Below are 24,983 nucleotides of genomic sequence, written 5' to 3'. Positions count from 1 at the left end.
ATCTCTTTTCAGTGTCTCTTTTTCCCTAGTGTCCTTGTCTTTCTAGTGTCTCATTTTCCCTAGTGTCCCTGTCTTTCCAGTGTCTCTTTTTCCCTAGTGCCCATCTCTTTTCAGTGTCTCTTTTTCCCAATGTCCCTGTGTTTCCAGTGTCTCTTTTTCCCTAGTGTCCATCTCTTTTCAGTGTCTCTTTTTCCCTAGTGTCCATGTCTTTCCGGTGTCTCTTTTTCCCTAGTACCATGTCTTTCTTTCTTCCCAGTGTCCATGTCTTTCCAGTGTTTCTTTTTCCCCAGTGTCCATGTGTTTCTTGTGTCTCTTTTTCCCAGGTGTCCATGTCTTTCTAGTGTCTCTTTCTTCCCAATGTCCCTGTGTTTCCAGTGTCTCTTTCTTCCCAATGTTCCTGTGTTTCCGGTGTCTCTTTTTCCCCAGTGTCCTTGTCTTTCCAGTGTCTCTTTCTCCCCAGTGTCCATGTCTTTCCAGTGTCTCTTTTTCCCCAGTGTCCATGTCTTTTCAGTGTCTCTTTTTCCCCAGTGTCCATGTCTTTCCAGTGTCTCTTTTTCCCAGGTGTCCATGTCTTTCCTGTGTCTCTTTCTCCCCAGTGTCCATGTATTTCTAGTGTCTCTTTTTCCCAGGTGTCCATGTCTTTCCAGTGTCTCTTTCTTCCGAATGTCCCTGTGTTTCCAGTGTCTCTTTCTTCCCAATGTTCCTGTGTTTCCACTGTCTCTTTTTCCCCAGTGTCCGTGTCTTTCCAGTGTCTCTTTCTCCCCAGTGTCCATGTCTTTCCAGTGTCTCTTTTTCCCCAGTGTCCATGTGTTTCTGGTGCCTCTTTTTCTCAGGTGTCCATGTCTGTCCAGTGTCTCTTTCTCCTCCGTGTCCATGTCTGTCCAATGTCTGTTTGTCTTACCAGTGTCTCTTTCTCCCTAGTACCATGTCTTTACAGTGTCTCTTTCTTCCCAATGTCCCTGTGTTTCCAGTGTCTCTTTTTCCCTAGTGCCCATCTATTTTCAGTGTCTCTTTTTCCCTAGTGTCCCAGTCTTTCCAGTGTCTCATTTTCCCTAGTGTCCCTGTCTTTCCAGTGTCTCTTTTTCCCTAGTGCCCATCTCTTTTCAGTGTCTCTTTTTCCCAATGTCCCTGTGTTTCCAGTGTCTCTTTTTCCCTAGTGTCCACCTCTTTTCAGTGTCTCTTTTTCCCTAGTGTCCATGTCTTTCCGGTGTCTCTTTTTCCCTAGTACCATGTCTTTCCAGTGTCTCTTTCTTCCCAATGTCCCTGTGTGTCCAGTGTCTCTTTTTCCCTAGTGCCCATCTCTTTTCAGTGTCTCTTTTTCCCTAGTGTCCCTGTCTTTCCAGTGTCTCTTTTTCCCTAATGTCCCTGTCTTTCCAGTGTCTCTTTTTCCCTAGTGCCCATCTCTTTTCAGTGTCTCTTTTTCCCAATGTCCCTGTGTTTCCAGTGTCTCTTTTTCCCTAGTGTCCATGTCTTTCCGGTGTCTCTTTTTCCCTAGTACCATGTCTTTCCAATGTCTCTTTCTTCCCAATGTTCATGTATTCCCAGTGTCTCTTTCTTCCCAAAGTCCCAGTGTTTCCAGTGTCTCTTTTTCCCTAGTGTCCATGTCTTTCCAGTGTCTCTTTCTTCCCAATGTTCATGTATTCCTGTGTCTCTTTCTTCCCAAAGTCCCAGTGTTTCCAGTGTCTCTTTTTCCCTAGTGTCCATGTCTTTCCAGAGTCTCTTTCTTCCCAATGTTCATGTATTCCCAGTGTCTCGTTTTCCCTAGTACCATGTCTTTCCTGTGTCTCTTTCTTCCCAATGTCCCTGCGTTTCCAGTGTCTCTTTTTCCTTAGTGTCCATGTCTTTCTGGTGTCTCTTTTTCACTAGTGTCCATGTATTTCCAGTGTTTCTTTCTCCCTAGTACCATCTATTTTCAGTGTCTCTTTCTTCTCAGGCGTCCATGTCTTTCCAGTGTCTCTTTCTCCCCAGTGTCCATGTCTTTCCAGTGTCTCTTTCTTCCGAATGTCCCTGTCTTTCCAGTGTCTCTTGCTCCCCAGTGTCCATGTCTTTCCAGTGTCTCTTTTTCCCCAGTGTCCATGTGTTTCTGGTGCCTCTTTTTCTCAGGTGTCCATGTCTGTCCAGTGTCTCTTTCTCCTCCGTGTCCATGTCTGTCCAATGTCTGTTTGTCTTACCAGTGTCTCTTTCTCCCTAGTACCATGTCTTTCCAGTGTCTCTTTCTTCCCAATGTCCCTGTGTTTCCAGTGTCTCTTTTTCCCTAGTGTCCATGTCTTTCCGGTGTCTCTTTTTCCCTAGTACCATGTCTTTCCAATGTCTCTTTCTTCCCAATGTTCATGTATTCCCAGTGTCTCTTTCTTCCCAAAGTCCCAGTGTTTCCAGTGTCTCTTTTTCCCTAGTGTCCATGTCTTTCCAGTGTCTCTTTCTTCCCAATGTTCATGTATTCCTGTGTCTCTTTCTTCCCAAAGTCCCAGTGTTTCCAGTGTCTCTTTTTCCCTAGTGTCCATGTCTTTCCAGTGTCTCTTTTTCCCTAGTACCATGTATTCCCAGTGTCTCGTTTTCCCTAGTACCATGTCTTTCCTGTGTCTCTTTCTTCCCAATGTCCCTGTGTTTCCAGTGTCTCTTTTTCCCTAGTGTCCCTGTCTTTCCAGTGTCTCTTTTTCCCTAGTGCCCATCTCTTTTCAGTGTCTCTTTTTCCCAATGTCCCTGTGTTTCCAGTGTCTCTTTTTCCCTAGTGTCCATGTCTTTCCGGTGTCTCTTTTTCCCGAGTACCATGTCTTTCCAATGTCTCTTTCTTCCCAATGTTCATGTATTCCCAGTGTCTCTTTCTTCCCAAAGTCCCAGTGTTTCCAGTGTCTCTTTTTCCCTAGTGTCCATGTCTTTCCAGTGTCTCTTTCTTCCCAATGTTCATGTATTCCTGTGTCTCTTTCTTCCCAAAGTCCCAGTGTTTCCAGTGTCTCTTTTTCCCTAGTGTCGATGTCTTTCCAGAGTCTCTTTCTTCCCAATGTTCATGTATTCCCAGTGTCTCGTTTTCCCTAGTACCATGTCTTTCCTGTGTCTCTTTCTTCCCAATGTCCCTGTGTTTCCAGTGTCTCTTTTTCCTTAGTGTCCATGTCTTTCTGGTGTCTCTTTTTCACTAGTGTCCATGTATTTCCAGTGTTTCTTTCTCCCTAGTACCATCTATTTTCAGTGTCTCTTTCTTCTCAGGCGTCCATGTCTTTCCAGTGTCTCTTTCTCCCCAGTGTCCATGTCTTTCCAGTGTCTCTTTCTTCCGAATGTCCCTGTCTTTCCAGTGTCTCTTGCTCCCCAGTGTCCATGTCTTTCCAGTGTCTCTTTTTCCCCAGTGTCCATGTGTTTCTGGTGCCTCTTTTTCTCAGGTGTCCATGTCTGTCCAGTGTCTCTTTCTCCTCCGTGTCCATGTCTGTCCAATGTCTGTTTGTCTTACCAGTGTCTCTTTCTCCCCAGTACCATGTCTTTCCAGTGTCTCTTTCTTCCCAATGTCCCTGTGTTTCCAGTGTCTCTTTTTCCCTAGTGTCCATGGCTTTCCGGTGTCTCTTTTTCCCTAGTACCATGTCTTTCCAATGTCTCTTTCTTCCCAATGTTCATGTATTCCCAGTGTCTCTTTCTTCCCAAAGTCCCAGTGTTTCCAGTGTCTCTTTTTCCCTAGTGTCCATGTCTTTCCAGTGTCTCTTTCTTCCCAATGTTCATGTATTCCTCTGTCTTTTTCTTCCCAAAGTCCCAGTGTTTCCAGTGTCTCTTTTTCCCTAGTGTCCATGTCTTTCCAGTGTCTCTTTTTCCCTAGTACCATGTATTCCCAGTGTCTCGTTTTCCCTGGTACCATGTCTTTCCTGTGTCTCTTTCTTCCCAATGTCCCTGTGTTTCCAGTGTCTCTTTTTCCCTAGTGTCCCTGTCTTTCCAGTGTCTCTTTTTCCCTAGTGCCCATCTCTTTTCAGTGTCTCTTTTTCCCAATGTCCCTGTGTTTCCAGTGTCTCTTTTTCCCTAGTGTCCATGTCTTTCCGGTGTCTCTTTTTCCCTAGTACCATGTCTTTCCAATGTCTCTTTCTTCCCAATGTTCATGTATTCCCAGTGTCTCTTTCTTCCCAAAATCCCAGTGTTTCCAGTGTCTCTTTTTCCCTAGTGTCCATGTCTTTCCAGAGTCTCTTTCTTCCCAATGTTCATGTATTCCCAGTGTCTCGTTTTCCCTAGCCATGTCTTTCCTGTGTCTCTTTCTTCCCAATGTCCCTGTGTTTCCAGTGTCTCTTTTTCCTTAGTGTCCATGTCTTTCTGGTGTCTCTTTTTCACTAGTGTCCATGTATTTCCAGTGTTTCTTTCTCCCTAGTACCATCTATTTTCAGTGTCTCTTTCTTCTCAGGCGTCCATGTCTTTCCAGTGTCTCTTTCTCCCCAGTGTCCATGTCTTTCCAGTGTCTCTTTCTTCCGAATGTCCCTGTCTTTCCAGTGTCTCTTGCTCCCCAGTGTCCATGTCTTTCCAGTGTCTCTTTTTCCCCAGTGTCCATGTGTTTCTGGTGCCTCTTTTTCTCAGGTGTCCATGTCTGTCCAGTGTCTCTTTCTCCTCCGTGTCCATGTCTGTCCAATGTCTGTTTGTCTTACCAGTGTCTCTTTCTCCCCAGTACCATGTATTTCCAGTGTCTCTTTCTTCCCAATGTCCCTGTGTTTCCAGTGTCTCTTTTTCCCCAGTGTCCATCTCTATTCAGTGTCTCTTTTTCCCTAGTGTCCATGTCTTTCCAGTGTCTCTTCCTCCCCAGTGTCCATCTCTATTCAGTGTCTCTTTTTCCCTAGTGTCCATGTCTTTCCGGTGTCTCTTTTTCCCTAGTACCATGTCTTTCCAATGTCTCTTTCTTCCCAATGTTCATGTATTCCCAGTGTCTCTTTCTTCCCAAAGTCCCAGTGTTTCCAGTGTCTCTTTTTCCCTAGTGTCCATGTCTTTCCAGTGTCTCTTTCTTCCCAATGTTCATGTATTCCTGTGTCTCTTTCTTCCCAAAGTCCCAGTGTTTCCAGTGTCTCTTTTCCCCTAGTGTCCATGTCTTTCCAGTGTCTCTTTCTTCCCAATGTTCATGTATTCCTGTGTCTCTTTCTTCCCAAAGTCCCAGTGTTTCCAGTGTCTCTTTTTCCCTAGTGTCCATGTCTTTCCAGTGTCTCTTTTTCCCTAGTACCATGTATTCCCAGTGTCTCGTTTTCCCTAGTACCATATCTTTCCTGTGTCTCTTTCTTCCCAATGTCCCTGTGTTTCCAGTGTCTCTTTTTCCTTAGTGTCCATGTCTTTCTGGTGTCTCTTTTTCACTAGTGTCCATGTATTTCCGGTGTCTCTTTCTTCCCAATGTTCCTGTGTTTCCAGTGTCTCTTTTTCCCCAATGTCCATGTCTGTCCAGTTTCTCATGTCTGTCCGGTGTCTCTTTCTCCCCAGTGTCCATGTCTTTCCAGTGTCTGTTTGTCTTTCCAGTGTCCTTGTCTGTCCAGTGTCTGTGTGTCTGTGTTAATCTCTTGGTACTTGTATACCCCCCCGGACCCGGCTGGAGTCAGAAGAAGCGCGTCTTTCTCTCCTGGACTTCAGCGCTGTCTGTCTGTCTGTCTGTCTGTCTGTCCAGGAGGCGCTCAGGTCCCGTTTACCCCCCAGCTGCTCCCCTTCACTTGCTGTGTGATCCTCAGCACACTTTCCTAGCCCCCCCCTCCCTTAGCTGCCCCTGCTCTCAGGGGTCATGAGTGAGGCAGGAGGCGCAGGGCCCTGGACTCTGGAGCTGGTTTCATCTCCAGCCCCCCCCCCCCACCCCACCCCAAGGAGGTGCCAGACGTCCCATGAACGCAGCTCTGACTCAGGGGGCGCTGGCGAGCCCTGTGCCCGGGGGCAGAGGTGCCCTTGTGCCCGCTGTCCAAGGGCACCTCCAGTCGCGCCGGCCTTAAGTGTGCCATTAACAGCTCTTTTAGTTAATGAGGAGCGTTATTTTCACGCACAGGTGCGAGGCGTGAATACTAAGTGTGTTCGAGGCGGCCCCGGGCATTAATAGCTGACGGAGCGGCCTCCTGGCTCTGGTCTGATGACCCCGTGAGGCGGCCTGACCAGGGCTGTGCCGGGAAGGGACGCGAGGCCTGGCAGGTGGGGATGAGGAGGGCGGACTGGCAGGTGGCGATGAAGATGGCGGCCTGGCAGCTGGCGATGAGGATGGCGGCCTGGCAGCTGGCGATGAAGATGGCGGCCTGGCAGCTGGTGATGAAGATGGCGACCTGGCAGCTGGTGATGAAGATGGCGGCCTGGCAGCTGGTGATGAAGATGGCGACCTGGCAGCTGGCGATGAAGATGGCGGCCTGGCAGCTGGTGATGAAGATGGCGACCTGGCAGCTGGCGATGAAGATGGCGGCCTGGGAGCTGGTGATGAAGATGGCGGCCTGGGAGCTGGTGATGAAGATGGCGGCCTGGCAGCTGGTGATGAAGATGGCGGCCTGGGAGCTGGCGATGAAGATGGCGGCCTGGCAGCTGGCGATGAAGATGGCGGCCTGGCAGCTGGAGATGAGGATGGCGGCCTGGCAGGTGGAGATGAAGATGGCGGCCTGGCAGGTGGCGATGAAGATGGCGGCCTGGCAGCTGGCGATGAGGATGGCGGCATGGCAGCTGGCGATGAGGATGGCGGCCTGGCAGCTGGCGATGAAGATGGCGACCTGGCAGCTGGCGATGAAGATGGCGGCCTGGCAGCTGGAGATGAAGATGGCGGCCTGGCAGCTGGCGATGAAGATGGCGGCCTGGCAGCTGGAGATGAAGATGGCGGCCTGGCAGCTGGCGATGAAGATGGCGGCCTGGCAGGTGGTGATGAAGATATCGGCCTGGTAGTTGGCGATGAGGATGGCGGCCTGGCAGCTGGCGATGAAGATGGCGGCCTGGCAGCTGGCGATGAGGATGGCGGCCTGGCAGCTGGTGATGAATATGGCGGCCTGGCAGCTGGCGATGAATATGGCGGCCTGGCAGCAGGCGATGAAGATGGTGGCCTGGCAGCTGGCGATGAAGATGGCAGCCTGGCAGCTGGCGATGAAGATGGCGGCCTGGCAGCTGGCGATGAAGATGGCGGCCTGGCAGCTGGAGATGAAGATGGCGGCCTGGCAGCTGGCGATGAATATGGCGGCCTGGCAGCTGGGGATGAATATGGCGGCCTGGCAGCAGGCGATGAAGATGGTGGCCTGGCAGCTGGCGATGAAGATGGCGGCCTGGCAGCTGGCGATGAAGATGGCGGCCTGGCAGCTGGAGATGAAGATGGCGGCCTGGCAGCTGGCGATGAAGATGGCGGCCTGGCAGCTGGCGATGAAGATGGCGGCCTGGCAGGTGGCGATGAAGATGGCAGCCTGGCAGCTGGCGATGAGGATGACGGCCTGGCAGGTGGCTATGAAGATGGCTGCCTGGCAGCTGGAGATGAAGATGGCGGCTTGGCAGCTGGTGATGAAGATGGCGGCCTGGCAGCTGGCGATGAAGATGGCGGCCTGGCAGGTGGCGATGAAGATGGCAGCCTGGCAGCTGGCGATGAGGATGACGGCCTGGCAGGTGGCTATGAAGATGGCTGCCTGGCAGCTGGAGATGAAGATGGCGGCTTGGCAGCTGGTGATGAAGATGGCGGCCTGGCAGCTGGCGATGAAGATGGCGGCCTGGCAGGTGGCGATGAAGATGGCAGCCTGGCAGCTGGCGATGAGGATGACGGCCTGGCAGGTGGCTATGAAGATGGCTGCCTGGCAGCTGGAGATGAAGATGGCGGCTTGGCAGCTGGTGATGAAGATGGCGGCCTGGCAGCTGGTGATGAAGATGGCGGCCTGGCAGCTGGCGATGAAGATGGCGGCTTGGCAGCTGGTGATGAAGATGGCGGCCTGGCAGCTGGTGATGAAGATGGCGGCCTGGCAGCAGCTGGTGATGAAGATGACAGCCTGGCAGCTGGCGATGAAGATGGCGGCTTGGCAGCTGATGATGAAGATGGCGGCCTCGCAGCTGGTGATGAAGATGGCGGCCTGGCAACAGCTGGCAATGAAAATGACGGCCTGGCAGCTGGCGATGAAGATGGCGGCCTGGCACCCCCCAATGTTAATAACTTTTTTAGACTTTATATGAACAATTGAGGCTGCAAGCAGGACACGCAGTGGGCCCGCTCAAAAGGACAGCCACCTTAGTGCTACATTATGCACATCTCCACATTTAGTTGTAGAGACCCCCGTGGAGTCCCTAAAGTCCGGCGCAGATTCCGCGTCACTACCGGTGCATCGGAGGGTTGAGGTGAGGTACTTATAGCTGCCTCAGCCTATGTGGCTGTCCTTTCGGTTCCTCCTGGTCACACCATCTCCCTCCATACCGCATACCCGGCGTGTTGGCTGGGGTGTTGGTACCTCCTGGTCACGCCGTCTCCTTCCCACCGCACACCCGGCGTGTTGGCTGGGGTGTTAGTACCTCCTGGTCACACCGTCTCCCTCCCTACCGCATACCCGGCGTGTTGGCTGTGGTGTTGGTACCTCCTAGTCACGCCGTCTCCCTCCCTACCGCATACCCGGCGTGTTGGCTGTGGTGTTGGTACCTCCTAGTCACGCCGTCTACCTCCCTACCGTATACCCGGCGTGTTGGCTGGGGTGTTGCTACCTCCTAGTCACGCTGTCTCCCTCCCTAACGCATACCCGGCGTGTTGGCTGGGGTGTTGGTTCCTTCTGGTCACGCCGTCTCCCTCCCTACCGTATACCCGGCGTGTTGGCTGGGGTGTTGGTACCTCCTGGTCACGCCGTCTCCCTCCCTACCGTATACCCAGCGTGTTGGCTGGGGTGTTGGTACCACCTGGTCACGCCGTCTCCCTCCCTACAGTATACCCAGCGTGTTGGCTGGGGTGTTGGTTCCTTCTGGTCACGCCGTCTCCCTCCCACCGCATACCTGGCGTGTTGGCTGGGGTGTTGGTTCCTTCTGGTCACGCCGTCTCCCTCCCTACCGTATACCCGGCGTGTTGGCTGGGGTGTTGGTACCTCCTGGTCACGCCGTCTCCCTCCCTACCGTATACCCAGCGTGTTGGCTGGGGTGTTGGTTCCTTCTGGTCACGCCGTCTCCCTCCCTACCGTATACCCGGCATGTTGGCTGGGGTGTTGGTTCCTTCTGATCACGCCGTCTCCCTCTATACCGCATACCTGGCGTGTTGGCTGTGGAGCGTAGCTATGGGAACGAACATGTTAACTTGTTAGTTTGTGTTGCAGGTGGAGTTACAGGGCGATCCGGGGGCTGAAGGGTGCATAGGGGTACCCTCTTCAGAAGCACAATAGGGGTGCAGATGCCAAACAACCCCAGGAGTCTTTACGACAGGACCCTGGAGGAAAACAACGGTGCCCGCTAGTCCTTTGAGCAGTTGTAAGCCTGAGCAACTGAGGGCTTGCCTGGACACGCTCCGCCTTTAAAAAGGCCTGAGTATAAGGATGGACTGGTGGTCCACGGTATTTAAGGGGGACAATCCCCACATAAATGGTAGCACCGATTGGGTTGGCCGCGGTGCAGTTGGCTCATCAGGCGGGCGCGCAGCTTACGTCAGTCACCGCTGCCTGCCCTTGGATCGCCCGTAAGTTAACCCACCACGTTGGCATATATTTGTTGTATGAAACAAACCTGTAGCAAGATGTTTTCCAACAAACATGTCTTGTGTGATTATTGTCTTGCTGTGCTTGCTATGTTCTTCTTGCGGGGGAGGGTGCCTATATCGACATTATGTAAGAATGTCGGGCAAGAAGTTGAAAATTGAATAATTTCAACAAGTTTAATAGGCAATACATATGACTGACACCCTATATTCAGGCACACATAAAATCAACATCTGGGCTTGATGGGACTAACAACTCTAAAGCATGCAGAACACGATTTGGCAGTGCCAGAGTAATGCTGGAATTTGAAAATCACCACATTCCTGAGTTAAATAAATTACAATGTCTTAGTTAATACGTACTACAGCATGTGTCCTTGTTTATTTCTTTTGAGGCAGAGCTTTTTAACCCCTTGTGCGCTGCGCTATTTCTCCCGCTGTGCAGGCGAATTAGCAAGTGGGCGGGATTTGGACAGCCCCAGGATGTCCTCCGCACACGCCCACCGTCACGTGGGACGGCCGGGGGCCATCCGCAGTACCGAAGGGGTTAATAATAGGCATCTGTCCACAATCACAGGATGTTGAGCTGATGCCAGGATTCGATCCTTCTAAAGTTAAGATAAAGGCACTCTTGATCTTTCTGCTACCCCCTGGGGTTCAATTGAGAGTCCTGGAGCTGTGGGGGAGTTGGTCAGTTCTCCAGTCAGCTGAAATAAATTGGATGAAGGGCTCTCAGGTGAGGCCAAGTGGCACAAGGACATTCTGACCGAACAGCAGAAGCAGGCTCCGACAGGCCGAGATTGTGCCTGCAACAGCGTATGCATTCCACCTTGCTGAACCTAATTAGCCAATTAGAAGTATAAATAGCATGGCGCCGTGCAACAAGAATCATGGAGTAGGTGCTACATTACGAGAGTTATATGTATACTGCTCTCTGCGTGGTTCATTCCCGGGTTGGGGGATGATTTGCAGAACCATTGTTGATCACAACAGTGTTTGCACCAATGCTGGGCCACCATTAATACCGGTACCCTCATTTGTCCTAGAAGCAGTTCTGGTACTCAAGGGGACAAAACCTAAAAGTGCTCGTTCTCAGTACCGGTGAGTACCGGCCCATTTAAAGCACTGTCTGTGTCCCATCAGGCAGTTCACGGTCCAGCAGTCACACATGGAGCTGTATGTGTCGCTGTGCGTCTCCGGGGCCTATTCCATCCTGAATAGGTCTGCTCTTTACGACCGAACTATGGAGCACAGGGGTCTATGTTCATTTCATGCCTCAGGGCCCATGGCTAACTTGTTACTGCGCTGCTCGCCACATGACCTCCTCCCGGGAAATATTCCTAATATACATTTGTAGAGGAGGCAGAAAGCAAACCCCCTAGGCAAGAGTACTCTTGTTTGCTCAGAGCGCAAGAAAAACCCAAATGGTGAGGACATGACGTGCTGATAAGTGCCAATATTTAAACAAGTGTTGGCATAGCCAATAGGTCTCGCATTTGGGACCTTATAAGTGTTTAGTTATCCAGCACAATATCCTTGGTGCAACAACATCAAGTGTTGCATGGCTAAACACTTAAAAGGTCCCAAAGGCGAGACCTATTGCCTATGCCAATGCTTGTTTTGAGCGAGTGGCTCGTGCAGGTATGCCACTGTGAGGTAGAGATGCTGCAAGTGCTTTTACAAGAGCCCCTTTGACATTACACCTCTTCAAAATGTATCTTGGGTCTGGTGTAATACTTCTAGCCCCTATTCCCGTCTTCTCGCACCTAGTGCATCCTTAAATGTCCAATGTACAGGCGGGTTGACACTCCAATTACCCCTGCCCTCCAGTGACACTTTACTTGTCACAAGTGGTGGTGGCGGTGATGGACGTGGTGGTGGTGGTGGTGGGCGTGGCGGTGGACGTGGTGGCGGAGTGGTGGTGGACGTGGTGGTGGTGGACGTGGTGGTGGTGGACATGGTGGTGGTGGATGTGGTGCTGGTGGATGAGGTGGTGGACATGGTGGTGGTGGTTGACATGGTGGTGGACATGGTGGTGGATGCGGTGGTGGTTGTGGATGTGGTAGTGGATGTGGTGGTGGTGGACATGGTGGTGGATGTGGAGGTGGACATGGAGGTGGACATGGTGGTGGTGGTGGTGGACGTGGTGGTGGTGGAAGTGGTGGTGGTAGTGGACATGGTGGTGGATGTGGTGGTGGTGGATGTAGTGGTGGTGGATGTGTTGGTGGACATGTTCGTGATGAACATGGTGGTGGACATGGTGGTGGTGGACGTGGTGGTGGTGGTGGAGGATGTGGTGGTGGTGGACATGGGGTGGATGTGGTTGTGGTCGTGATGGTGGTGGGACGTAGTGGATGTGGTAGTGGATGTGGTGGTGGACGTGGTGGTGGATGTGGTGGGGGTGGACGTAGTGGTGGTGGACATGGTGGTCGACGTGGAGGTGGTGGACATGGTGGTGGACGTGGTGGCAGACATGGTGGTGGACGTGGTGGTGGTGGATGTGGTGGTGGTGGACCTGATGGTGGTCGTTGCAGTGGTGGTGGATGTGGTGGTGGTGAAAGTGGTGGTGGTGAACGTGGTGGTGGTGGAAATGGTGGTGGTGGACATGGTGGTAGTGGACGTGTTGGTGGGGGACATGGTGTTGGTGGTGGACGTGGTGTTGGTGGTGGACGTGGTGTTGGTGGTGGACATGGTGATGGTGGTTGACGTGGTGGTGATGGATGTGATGGTGGCGGATGTGGTGGCAGTGGACATGGACGTTGTGGTGGTGGACGTGGTGGTGGATGTGGTGGTGGACTTGGTGGTGGTGGATATGGTGGTGGTGGAGGACGTGGTGGTCGTGGTGGTGGTGGACGTGGTGGGCATGGTGGTGGATGTGGTAGTGGAGGTGGTGGTGGACGTGGTGGTGGTGGAAGTGTTGGACGATGTGGTGGTGGTGGACATAGTGGTGATGGATGTGGTGGTGGTTGTGGAGGCAGTGGACATGGTGGTAGACATGGTGGTGGACATGGTGGTGGTGGATATGGTGTACGTGGTGGTAGTGGATGTAGTTGTGGATGTGGTGGACATGGTGGTGGTGGACGTGGTGATGGTGGACATGGTGGTGGTGGTGGATGTGGTGGTGGTGGCGAATGTGGTGGCAGTGGACTTGTTGGTGGACATTGTAGTGGTGGATGTGGTGGTGATGGACATGGTGGTGGTGAATGTGGTGGACATGGTGGTGGTGGAGGACATGGTGGTGGTGGACGTGGTGGTGGTGGACTTGGTGGTGGTGGAGGTGTTGGACATGGTGGACGTGGTGGTGGTGGTGGACATGTTGGTGGTGGTGGTGGATGTGTTGGTGGAGGTGTTGGTGAACGTGGTGGTGGATGATGTGCTGGACGATGTGCTGGACTTAGTGGTGATGGACATGGTAGTGGACATGGTGGATGTGGTGGTGGATGTGGTGGTGGTGATGGCCGTGGCGGTCATGGTGGTGGTGGATGTGGTGGGGGTAGACGTGGTGGTGGATGTGGTGATGGTGGACGTGGGGGTGATGGTGGACGTGATGGTGGTGGAGGTGGACGTGGTGGATGTGGTGGTGTTGGATGTGGTGGTGGATTTAGTTGTGGTGGTAGAGGTGGTGGTGGATGTGGTGTTGGTGGTTGTAGACATGGTGGTCGTGGACGTGGTGGTAGTGGACATGTTGGTGGTGGACATGGTGGTGGATGTGATGGTGGATGAGGTGGTGGACGTGGTGGTGGATGTGGTGGTGGTGGACCTGGCGGTGGTGGACGTGGTGGTGGTGGTGGTGGACATGGTGGTGGTGGATGTGGTGTTGGTGGATGTGGTGGTGGTGGTGGACGTGGTGGTGGTGGTGGTGGGTGTGGTGGTGGTGGACATGGTGGTAGTGTGCGTGTTGGTGGTAGATGTGGTGGTGGTGATCGTGGTGGTGGTGGTGGTGGTGGATGTAGTGGTGGTGGATGTGGTGGTGATGGTAGATGTGGTGGATGTGGTGGCAGTGGACATGGTGGTGGACATTGTGGTGGTGGATGTGGTGGTGGTGGACGTGGTGGTGGTGGAGTATGTGGCCGTGGTGGATGTGGTGGTGGTGGTGGACATGGTGGTGGACGTGGTGGTGGTCGGACGTAGTGGATGTGGTGGTGAATGTGGTGGTGGACGTGGTGGTGGTGGTGAATGTGGTGGGGTGGAAGTAGTGGTGATGGATGTGGTGGTCGACGTGGTGGTGGTACACATGGTGGTGGTGGATGTGGTGGTAGTGGATGTGGTGGTGGTGAACATGGTGGTGGTGAACGTGGTGGTGGTGGACATGGTGGTGGTGGTTGTGGTGGTGGATGTAGTGTTGGATGTGGTGGTGGTGAAAGTGATGGTTGTGGACGTGGTGGTGGTGGACATGGTGGTGGTGGACATGGTGGTGGTGGACATGGTGGTAGTGGACGTGGTGTTGGTGGTGGAATTGGTGTTGGTGGTGGAAGTGGAATTGGTGGTGGACATGGTGTTGGTGGTGGACATGGTGATGGTTGTTGACGTGGTGGTAATGGACGTGGTGGTGGCGGATGTGGTGGCAGTGGACATGATGGGCATTGTGGTGGTGGATGTGGACGTGGTGGTGGATGTGGTGGTGGTGGTGGACTTGGTGGTGGTGGATGTGGTGGTGGTGGAGGACGTGGTGGTCATGGTGGTGGTGGACATGGTGGTGGTGGGAATGGTGGTGGACATCGTAGTGGAGGTGGTGGTGGACGTGGTGGTGGTGGTGGAAATGTTGGTGGACGATGTGGTGGTGGTTGTGGACATAGTGGTGATGGATGTGGTGGTGGATGTGGTGGCAGTGGACAAGGTGGTAGACATGGTGGTGGACATGGTGGTGGTGGATGTGGTGGTAGCGGATGTGGTGGTGGATGTGGTGGACACGGTGGTGGTGGATGTGGTGATGGTGGACGTGGTGGTTGTGGATGTGGTGGTGGTGGTGGATGTTGTGGTGGTGGACTAGGCAGTGGACATTGTGGTGGTGGATGTGGTGGTGATGGTGGACATGGTGGTGGTGGATGTGGTGGACATGGTGGTGGTAGATGTGTTGGTGGTAGTGGACATAGTGGTGGTGGAGGATGTGGTGGTGGTGGACGTGGTGGAGAAGGTGGTGGTGGTGGATGTGGTGATGGTGGACATGGTGGATATGGTGGTGGTGGATGTGGTTGTGGACATGGTGGTGGATGTGGTAATGGTGGTGGATGTGGTGGTGGTGGATGTAATGGTCATGGACTTGGTGGTGGTAGTGGACGTGGCGGTGGATGTTGTGGTCATGGTGGTGGGGGATGTGGTGTTGGTGGATGAGGTGGTTGATATGGTGGTGGCAGACGTGGTGGTGGATGTGGTGGTGTTGGATGTGGTGGTGGACATGGTGGTGGATGTGGTTGTGGTGGTGGAGGTGGTGGTGGATGTGGTGCCGGTGGTTGTGGACGTGGTGGATGGGGTGGTGGTGGACGTGGTGGTGGTGGACATGGTGGTAGTGGATGTGGTGGTGGACATGGTGGTGGATGTGGTAATGGTGGTGGATGTGGTGTGGTGGATGTAATGGTCATGGACTTGGTGGTGGATGTGGTGGTGGTGGATGTGGTGGTGGTGGACATGGTGGTGGTGCATGTGTAGGAGGTGGACGTGTAGGAGGTGGACGTGTAGGAGGTGGACGGGTAGGTGGTGGACATGTTGGTGGTGGACGTGGTGGTGGTGTATGTGGTGGTGGTGGACATGGTGTTGGACGTTGTGGTGGTGGACGTTGTGGTGGTGGACGTTGTGGTGGTGGACGTGGTGGTGGTGGTGGACCTGGTGGTGGTGGATGTGGTGGTGGTTGAAGTGGTGGTGGTGGACGTGGTGGTGGATGTGGTGGTGGTGGATGTGGTGGTGGGGGTGTTGGTGGATGTGGTGGTGTTGGACGTGGTGGTGGACGTGGTGGTGGATGATGTGGTGGACGATGTGGTGGACTTAGTGGTGATGGACATGGTAGTGGATGTGGTGGTGGTGGTCGTGGACCTGGCGGTGGACGTGGTGGTCATGGTGGTGGTGGATGTGATGTTGGTGGATGTGGTGGTGGCAAACGTGGTGGTGGATGTGGTGGTGGTGGACGTGGGGGTGGACGTGATGGGGGTGGACGTGGATGTGGTGGTGTTGGATGTGGTGGTGGACATGGTGTTGGATGTGGAGGTGGTGGTGGATGTGGTGCTGGTGGTTGTGGTGGTGGTGGACGTGGTGGTGGTGGACGTGGTGGTGGTGGACGTGGTGGTGGTGGACGTGGTGGTGGTAGTGGATGTGTTGGTGGTGGACATGTTGGTGGACGTGATGGTGGATGTGGTGGTGGACGTGGTGGTGGACGACATGGTGGTGGTGGACGTGGTGGTAGTGGACGTGTTGGTGGTGGATATGGTGTTGGTGGTGGACGTGGTGTTGGTGGTGGAAGTGGAATTGGTGGTGGACATGGTGTTGGTGGTGGACATGGTGATGGTTGTTGACGTGGTGGTGATGGACGTGGTGGTGGCGGATGTGGTGGCAGTGGACATGATGGGCATTGTGGTGGTGGATGTGGACGTGGTGGTGGATGTGGTGGTGGTGGTGGACTTGGTGGTGGTGGATGTGGTGGTGGTGGAGGACGTGGTGGTCGTGGTGGTGGTGGACATGGTGGTGGTGGGAATGGTGGTGGACATCGTAGTTGAGGTGGTGGTGGACGTGGTGGTGGTGGTGGTGGTGGAAGTGTTGGTGGACGATGTGGTGGTGGTTGTGGACATAGTGGTGATGGATGTGGTGGTGGATGTGGTGGCAGTGGACATGGTGGTAGACATGGTGGTGGACATGGTGGTGGTAGCGGATGTGGTGGTGGATGTGGTGGACACGGTGGTGGTGGATGTGGTGATGGTGGACGTGGTGGTTGTGGATGTGGTGGTGGTGGTGGATGTTGTGGCGGTGGACTAGGCAGTGGACATTGTGGTGGTGGATGTGGTGGTGATGGCGGACATGGTGGTGGTGGTGGATGTGGTGGACATGGTGGTGGTAGATGTGTTGGTGGTAGTGGACATGGTGGTGGTGGAGGATGTGGTGGTGGTGGACGTGGTGGAGAAGGTGGTGGTGGTGGATGTGGTGATGGTGGACATGGTGGATATGGTGGTGGTGGATGTGGTTGTGGACATGGTGGTGGATGTGGTAATGGTGGTGGATGTGGTGGTGGTGGATGTAATGGTCATGGACTTGGTGGTGGTAGTGGACGTGGCGGTGGATGTGGTGGTCATGGTGGTGGGGGATGTGGTGTTGGTGGATGAGGTGGTTGATATGGTGGTGGCGGACGTGGTGGTGGATTTGGTGGTGTTGGATGTGGTGGTGGACATGGTGGTGGATGTGGTTGTGGTGGTGGTGGATGTGGTGCCGGTGGTTGTGGACGTGATGGATGGGGTGGTGGTGGACGTGGTGGTGGTGGACATGGTGGTAGTGGATGTGGTGGTGGACATGGTGGTGGATGTGGTAATGGTGGTGGATGTGGTGTGGTGGATGTAATGGTCATGGACTTGGTGGTGGATGTGGTGGTGGTGGATGTGGTGGTGGTGGACATGGTGGTGGTGCATGTGTAGGAGGTGGACGTGTAGGAGGTGGACGTGTAGGAGGTGGACGGGTAGGTGGTGGACATGTTGGTGGTGGACGTGGTGGTGGTGTATGTGGTGATTGTGGACATGGTGGTGGACGTTGTGGTGGTGGACGTTGTGGTGGTGGACGTTGTGGTGGTGGACGTGGTGGTGGTGGTGGACCTGGTGGTGGTGGATGTGGTGGTGGTTGAAGTGGTGGTGGTGGACGTGGTGGTGGGTGTGGTGGTGGTGGATGTGGTGGTGGGGGTGTTGGTGGATGTGGTGGTGTTGGACGTGGTGGTGGACGTGGTGGTGGATGATGTGGTGGACGATGTGGTGGACTTAGTGGTGATGGACATGGTAGTGGATGTGGTGGTGGTGGTCGTGGACCTGGCGGTGGACGTGGTGGTCATGGTGGTGGTGGATGTGATGTTGGTGGATGTGGTGGTGGATGTGGTGGTGGCAAACGTGGTGGTGGATGTGGTGGTGGTGGACGTGGGGGTGGACGAGATGGTGGTGGACGTGGATGGGGTGGTGTTGGATGTGGTGGTGGACATGGTGTTGGATGTGGAGGTGGTGGTGGATGTGGTGCTGGTGGTTGTGGTGGTGGTGGACGTGGTGGTGGTGGACGTGGTGGTGGTGGACATGTTGGTGGACGTGATGGTGGATGTGGTGGTGGACGTGGTGGTGGACGACATGGTGGTGGTGGACGTGGTGGTAGTGGACGTGTTGGTGGTGGATATGGTGTTTGTGGTGGACGTGGTGTTGGTGGTGGACATGGTGTTGGTGGTGGACATGGTAATGGTGGTTGACGTGGTGGTTGCGGATGTGGTGGCAGTGGACATGGACGTTGTGGTGGTGGACGTGGTGGTGGATGTGGTGGTAGTGGTGGACTTGGTGGTGGTGGATGTGGTGGTGGTGGAGGACGTGGTGGTCGTGGTGGTGGTGGATGTGGTGGGCATGGTGGTGGACGTGGTAGTGGAGGTGGTGGTGGACGTGGTTGTGGTGGAAGTGTTGGTGGACGATGTGGTGGTGGTGGACATAGTGGTGATGGATGTGGTGGTGGATGTGGTGGCAGTGGACATGGTGGTAGACCTGGTGGTGGACAACGGGGTGTTGGATGTGGTGGATGTGGTGGTAGTGGATGTGGTGGACATGGTTCTGGTGGACGTGGTGATGGTGGACGTGGTGGTGGTGTTAGTGGATGTGGTGGCGGTGGTGGATGTGGTGGCAGTGGACTTGGTGGTGGACATTGTAGTGGTGGATGTGGTGGTGGTGGGCATGGTGGTGGTGGGTGAGGTGATGATGGAAGTGGTGGACATGGTGGACATGGTGGTGGTGGAGGACGTGTTGGTGGTGAACATGGTGGTGGTGGACTTGGTAGTGGTGGGTGTGGTGATGATGGAAGTGGTGGACATGGTGGACATGGTGGTGGTGGTGGGCATGGTGGTGGATGTGCTGGTGGATGCAATGGTCATGGACTTGGTGGTGGATGTGGTGGTGGTGCACGTGGTGGTGGTTGATGTGGGGGTGGTGGATGTGGTGGATGTGGTGGTGGATGTGGTGGTGGTGGACATTGTGGTGGACGTGGTGGTGGTGGACGTGGGGGTGGTGGTGGATGTGGTGGTGGTGGACGTGGTGGATGTGGCGGTGGTGGACATGGTGGTGTTGGTGGATGTGTTGGTGGAGGTGGTGGTGGTGGATGTGATGGTGGACGATGTGGTGGACTTAGTGGTGATGGACATGGTAGTGGATGGGGTGGATGTGGTGGTGGTGGTGGACGTGGCGGTGGACGTGGTGGTCATGATGGTGGTGGATGTGGTGGTGGATGTGGTGGTGGTGACGTGGGGGTTCTGGTGGACGTGATGGTGGTGGAGGTGGACGTGGTGGTGGAGGTGGTTGTGGTGGTGGAGGTGGAGGTGGTGGTGGATGTGGTGCTGGTGGTTGTGGACGTGGTGGTCATGGATGTGGTGGTAGTGGACATGTTGGTGGTGGACGTGATGGTGGATGTGGTGGTGGATGTGGTGGTGGATGTGGTGGCGGTGGACCTGGTGGGGGTGGTGGAAATGGTGGTGGTGGACGTGGTGGATGTGGTGGTGGTGGATGTGGTGGTGGTGGATGTGGTGGTGGATGTGGTCGTGGTGGTGGTAGACATGGTGGTGGATGACATGGTGGTAGTGTGTGTGTTGGTGGATGTGGTGGTGGTGATTGTGGTGGTGGTGGATGTAGTAGTGGTGGATGTGGTGGTGGTGGTGGTGGATGTGGTGGAAGTGGACATGGTGGTGGACATTGTGGTGGTGGATGTGGTGGTTGTGGATGTGGTCGTGGTGGACGTGGTGGTGGTGGACGTGGTGGTGGTGGAGGATGTGGCTGTGGTGGACGTGGTGGTGGAGGAGGATGTGGTGGTGGTGGACATGGTGGTGGACGTGGTGGTGGAAGTGGAGGTGGTCGGATGTAGTGGATGTGGTGGTGGATGTGGTGGTCGACGTGTTGGTGGTGGTGGATGTGGTGGGGGTGGAAGTAGTGGTGAGGGATGTGGTGGTCGACGTGGTGGTGGATGTGGTGGTGGATGTGGTGGTGGTGGACGTGGTGGTGGTGAACGTGGTGGTGGTGGACTTGGTGGTGGTGGTTGTGGTGGTGGTGGATGTGGTGGATGTAGTGTTGGATGTGGTGGTGGTGAAAGTGGTGGTAGTGAACGTGGTGGTGGTGGACATGGTGGTGGTGGACGTGGTGGTAGTGGACGTGTTGGTGGTGGATGTGGTGTTGATGGTGGACGTGGTGGTGGTGGACGTGGTGTTGGTGGTGGACGTGGTGCTGGTGGTGGACATGGTGATGTTGTGATGTGGTGGTGATGGACGTGGTGGTGGCGGATGTGGTGGCAGTGGACATGATGGATGTTGTGGTGGTGGACGTAGACGTAGACGTGGACGTGGTGGTGGATGTGGTGGTGGTGGTGGACTTGGTGGTGGTGGATGTGGTGGCGGTGGAGGACGTGATGGTGGTGGAGGACGTGGTGGTCGTGGTGGTGGTGGACATGGTGGGAATGGTGGTGAATGTGGTAGTGGAGGTGGTGGTGGACGTGGTGGTGGTGGAAGTGTTGGTGAGCGATGTGGTGGTGGTGATGGTGGACACGGTGGTGGTGGACGTGGTGATGGTGGACGTGGTGGTGGTGGTGGATGTGGTGGTGGTGGTGGATGTGGTGGCGGTGGACTAGGTGGTGGACTTTGTGGGTGGTGGATGTGGTGGTGGTGGTGGTGGTAGACATGGTGGTGGTGGTGGATGTGGTGGACATGGTGGTGGTAGACGTGTTGGTGGTAGTGGACATGGTGGTGGTGGTGGAGGATGTGGTGGTGGTGGATGTGGTGGTTGTGGACATGGTGGTGGTGGATGTGGTGATAGTGGAGGTGGTGGACATGGTGGATGTGGTGGTGGTGGATGTGGTGGGGGACATGGTGGTGGATGTGGTAATGTTGGTGGATGTAATGGTCATGGACTTTGTGGTGGATGTGGTGGTGGTGGACATGGTGGTAGTGGACATGATGGTTGTGGACATGTAGGTGGTGGACGTGTAGGTGGTGGACGTGTAGGTGGAGGACGTGTAGGTGGTGGACGTAGTAGTCGTGGATGGGGTGGTGGTGGATGCTATGGTGGTGGACATTGTGGTGGTGGATGTGATGGTGGATGTGGTGGTGGTGGACATGGTGGTGGTGGACGTGGTGGTGGATGTGGTGGTAGTGGTGGTGGACGTGGTGGTGGTGGTGGACGTGGTGGTGGTGGACGTGGTGGTGGTTGACATGGTGGTGGTGGTGGTGGATGTGGTGGACGTGGTGGTGGTGGTGGACATGGTGGACGTGGTGGTGGACGATGTTGGACTATGTGGTGGACTTAGTGGTGATGGACATGGTAGGGGATGTGGTGGTGTTGGTGGTGGTGGACGTGGCGGTGGACGTGGTGGTCATGGTGGTGGTGGATGTGGTGTTGGTGGATGTTGGGGTGGATGTGGTGGTGGCAGACGTGGTGGTGGATGTGGTGGTGGTGGACGTGGGGGTGGTGGTGGATGTGATGGTGGTGGAGGTGGACGTGGTGGATGTGGTGGATGTGCTGGTGTAGGATGTGGTGGTGGACATGGTGGTGGAGGTGGATGTGGTGCTGGTGGTTGTGGACGTGGTGGACGTTGTGGTGGTGGACGTTGTGGTAGTGGACGTGTTGGTGATGGACATGTTGGTGGTGGACATGATGGTGGATGTGGTGGTGGATGTGGTGGTGGACGTGGTGGTGGTGGTAGTGGATGATGTGGTGGATGTAGTGGTGATGGACATGATGGTGGACGTGGTGGTGGTGGATGTGGTGGTGATGGTGGTGGTGGACATGGTGGTGGTGGATGTGGTGGTGGTAGTTGACGCAGTGGTGGTGGTGAACTTGGTGGTGGTGGTGGATATGGTGGTGGTTGTGGTGGTTGTGGACATGGTGGTGGATGTGGTGGTGGTGGATGTGGTGGCGGTGGTGGACACGGTGGACGAGGTGGTGGTGGACGTGGTGGTGGTGGATGTGGTGGTGGTGGATGGGGTGGTGAACATGGTGGTGGTGGTGCATGTGGTGGTGGTGGATATGGTGTTGGTGGTGGTGGCCGTGGTGCTGGACATGGTGATGGTGGACTTGGTGATGCTGTGGTGGACATGGTGGTAGTGGACGTGGTGCTGGTGGTGGATGTGGTGGTGGATGTGGTGGTGGACGTGGTGGTGGTGGTCGTGTAGGACATGGGGGTGAGGGCCGTGTTGCTGGTGGTGGACATGGTGGTGGTGGATTTGGTGCTGGTGGTGGACGTAGTGGTGGTGGACGTGGTGGTGGTGGTGGATGTGGTGGTGGTGGACGTGGTTGTGGTAGACGTGGTTGTGGTAGTGGACGTGGTGTGGTGGACGTAGTGGTGGTGGACGTGGTGGTGGTGGTGGACGTGGTGGTGGTGGACATGGTGGTGGTGTAAGTGGCGCTGGTGGTGGTGGATGTGGTGGTGGTGGTGGTGGTGTTGGTGGTGGACGTGGTGGTGGATATGGTGGTGGACAACTATTCGGTAGGAGGGTGCTGGCAAATTGCAGATGGAGAGGAGGAACTTGAAGGGGGCACATGGGAGAGCAGAAAGAGTCCGAATATTAGAAACTAAAAATGGCAAATAGAACACGAAACAGAATTAACGGGGTGGTCTCTTCTTATAGAGCATGGGAATGTTCCTTAGCACCCCGTAGTAGTAAACAGGAGGACCATGGGGAGATTAATCACGCATGATGATCACTCTGTACAGCCCAGTACTGCAGTTAAAACGTAAAGTGCATTCTCGCCACAAAATAAGCCCTACACTCTCACAAACCAAGTTCTGGCTACTTCATAAGGCCTTCTGGACACCTAGGAGGCTATTTCTGCACAAAATCAGGGACGATGACACATGCTGGAACTGCAATGGTGAAGGAGGGGACCTTGAACACTTGATTTTCAGGTGCCCATGCGTCACCTCCTATTGGGACAGAATCTTTGATCTCATTTCAAAAGCCCTACACATCACCCTCCCAAGGGAATTCTCAACGCTCGTCTTCGGATTCGCCAAAGCCGCCACACTCAATGATAATGACAAAGCCCTACTCGACCTACTGCTGACGGCTGCGGTTAAAATAATACTCAATAATTGGAAAAGCACAAGCAAAGCTTCTTTCCCCCATTGGCTTAACTGGGTCTCCAACTTAAGAGGAGCTGACAACATAGCCCTCGCCTCAACCCCCTGGCGCCCGCCACTCAGAAAACTTTGGGCCTCGCTAGATGAATACTTTGATCTACACAAGCCCCCTTGATACATGTCAGTCTCGGGACCATCCTGTACTTCTACCTTCCTAATTATCATGCTGTAGTGGTAATCTTATCACTCTATGACTATGTATGCCTATCGTCATGTAACAATAGATGCAACTCTCCCTATGCATACCTGTACGTTCAATGTAATGTATAACTTATGATTTACTTAATTTACTGTAAAAATACGGACACGACTCAGGTGTATTATCCATATACCAGCTTTTATTATTGTTTTGTTTACCCTATATGTGTGTATCCTTTATTCTGTTATTATATTTTGTTCAGCTGTATATCTTATATGCTCCGAATAAAACATTTTGAACACATAAAACGTAAAGTGCATTAAAGGGCAAAATAAAAACACACGTTGTGCTTTTTCAATAAAAAAGAGTTGTGAACATTTTTTAAAACGTACTTGCTCAGCGGTCTTTGTTCGACCCTCGAAGATATTTTTCCCTCTTCAGTGACCCAGAGTTTGCAAATTCCATATGAGTTAACTCTCCAAATCCCCCAAAATTGCAGGTGTACGGGCTGAAATCATGCACACATTGTGGGAGAATTAAACTTGGATACAGGTGCTCATCCCCCCCCCACCCCCACACCTGCCCAAGTAGCACACTCCATTCAGCGGTGATGCTTTTGCGCATGTCTGCATCCTCTGCCATTTTGTCAGGGAAATAAAATCAAGCCCTAAGCCTCATCACTAACACAAGAGGTGAGAAGGTTTGTGCTGCTGCTGCTTAGACCCATGCCATAAAAAACTGTTTAAGTGTTAGTTTTTAGTAATTTGTTTTTTCATTTTTTATGTCTGTGCCTCTAAATGCCTAAGAGAAACTGCTTCTAAGCACTACAGATCAAAAACTTGGTCGCCATGACCCAGGAAGAAGAGTCAGAAGACCTAGAGGTGGGTGGAGGGAGTAGAAAATAAACCAAAATGGTTGGGTTCGGCGAGTGAGTGGAGGACAGGGAAGCATAAGCAGATGTATCACAAGTGCTGCTAGGCAGCTGAGTCACCTCTGCAGACACTGGTGGCCAAAGTGTGTCCTAAAAATATGGGGTCTTCAGAGGCTTTAAAGTGCTTCAGGTCTGACATATGGGTCACGTCCACTGCGAGGAAGTGTCTCCTGCAATTACATCAATGAATCACTTGGAAACTAATGCCAGGAAGTAAAACAAACACTTGAAGACAGCTGGGCATTTTAAAATAGTTAAATATAACCTGTAATGGGGTTGCAAATGGTAAGTTGTGTGAAACAAGGAGCATATATATATGTATCTCTATCGTATTTCTATAGCCCCCACCTAGTCAGAAGGTATTGGAGCGTAGTACATGGTCAAAGGCGAGCATAAAGTCAAGGAATGATAGGAGAGTTAGCTGGTTTGACAATGGTTAATGCATTGCGATGTAGTATTCTTTAACCCCTCCCACGCTTGTGACGGAACCGCTCCGTCACGCCCCTCAGGTGGGCTGTGCTGGTGACGGAGCGGTTCCGTCACGGCCCGCGGCGCAAATTCCGCACCTGCGCTGAGCGTTCTGAAGAGCGGGCGGGCCGTGACGGAACCGCTCCGTCACAAGCTCAGCCCACCCGAGGGGCGTGATGGAGCGGCTCCGTCACAAGCGCCTGAGCGCCGCGCGGCCCCCCGCCCCTTAGCGCTGCGGCGTAATAGCCGCCACAGTGAAGGCTTAAAGAGCTCAGCTGAGTATTCAACTCTTCTGAATTGGACACAGTTTCAGCACAACGTAGAAGTAACAAATCACCATTAGTGATTGTTAATGTGCAGGCAGGGACACCTACCTGCACATAAACAATCATCTCTGCAACACAGGCACCCTTGCACTATGGCGCAAGGGTGCCTATGTTGACGCTGGGCAGTTTTTTTAGTGCCAGCCTTTGGGGAAAACACGGGGTGCACTGTATACTTGCAAAACACACATGCCTGTGTTTTTTTTTTTTAATGGCATA

General features: G+C 53.9%; 1 protein-coding gene across 1 annotated transcript in view; it reads left to right on the top strand.

The window, feature by feature from the left end:
- The window catches only part of CLDN16 (claudin 16), a 160,168-nt gene that overhangs the window by 99,647 nt on the left and 35,538 nt on the right, over positions 1 to 24,983 (top strand).

This window comes from Lissotriton helveticus, chromosome 11 (genome assembly GCF_964261635.1).
Source record: "Lissotriton helveticus chromosome 11, aLisHel1.1, whole genome shotgun sequence".
NCBI lineage: Eukaryota > Metazoa > Chordata > Amphibia > Caudata > Salamandridae > Lissotriton > Lissotriton helveticus.
Note: the sequence above shows the minus strand (reverse complement) of the source record. Positions and strands in the feature narration are given on the sequence as shown.